Genomic DNA, 1,071 nt, shown 5'->3' with positions numbered 1-1,071 from the left:
CTCCTTGAACGGGGAGGGACCATTCCATTAGAGAATGTACGGAAGGATTTTAAAGTGGGTGGTTCCTGCGGGAAGGAGAGAGGATCCTGGAAAGGTAGTTCACTGTGAGCTGAAAACCTTGATTTTGAATGTTTGCTTTCGCGATTTTGGTGCACGTTGGCCAAGCAAAACGTTTGCCTTCTCTTACGATGCATCCTTACGTTTTAAGAAAAACCCTGGTAAACACTTGAAAGCAGAATTGCGATGGGCAGGCAGGATAATAGTAACCTCGTGGGGGAAAAGATTGCAGCATTTCTCCTGGAGGAGAGGTCTTCTCTGTCCTTCCTCGTAAGATGGATCAAGTATACTTTAATTGAGCTGCGGGGGGGGGGGCATATTTAATAAAACCATCAAAACCAAAACATTCCGCATCTCGATTGTTTAGTCATCCGACAAGTTTTTCAGTTTGTATTTTCTGCAAACTAGAGAGATCACATGTCCGTGGAATTGTCGATTTGCTGCATTTTGCAGCAGGCCTGTATTAAATTTTTGAAGCACTTAGGCCAAACTATGGGGTGTGTATGTTTTTTTCTTTCCCTGCTAGGGTTTCAACTCAAGTCCCCGTTGCCACGTTTCATTACATGGCAGTGTTTGAAATTTATTCCTGAAAGAACATTAGTTAGTAGGATATGGTGCATATTTCCTCAAAAAAATTATTTTTTCTTAAGAACTCTTGCTTTGTATTTGTAAAAATGTTGCTGTATAATCTAAATATGCATGGCTAACTTCAGATAGAATGCCATGTAATTTTTAAGTTTTAGCTTTTTATTTGGAAATAATTTCAAGCTTGCAGAAAAGTAGCAAGCATAGTACAAAGAACACTTATGTAACCTTTACTCAGATGCACTTGTTACTGTTTTACAGTTTATCACTTGATCTCTCTATGGCACACACACACAATATCTTTTTCCTGGACCATGAGGGTAATAAATGTCACACATCATGGCTCTTTATTCCTAAATACACAGCATGGAAAACCATAAACTTGCATATTTTAGCTTCCTTAGCTTACTGGGAATGGAATTCTAGGAA

This window comes from Myotis davidii, unplaced genomic scaffold, assembly GCF_000327345.1.
Source record: "Myotis davidii unplaced genomic scaffold, ASM32734v1 scaffold200, whole genome shotgun sequence".
In the NCBI taxonomy this organism is placed as follows: Eukaryota; Metazoa; Chordata; class Mammalia; order Chiroptera; family Vespertilionidae; genus Myotis; species Myotis davidii.
The sequence above is the reverse complement of the archived record's forward strand: the minus strand, read 5'-3'. Positions refer to the sequence as shown.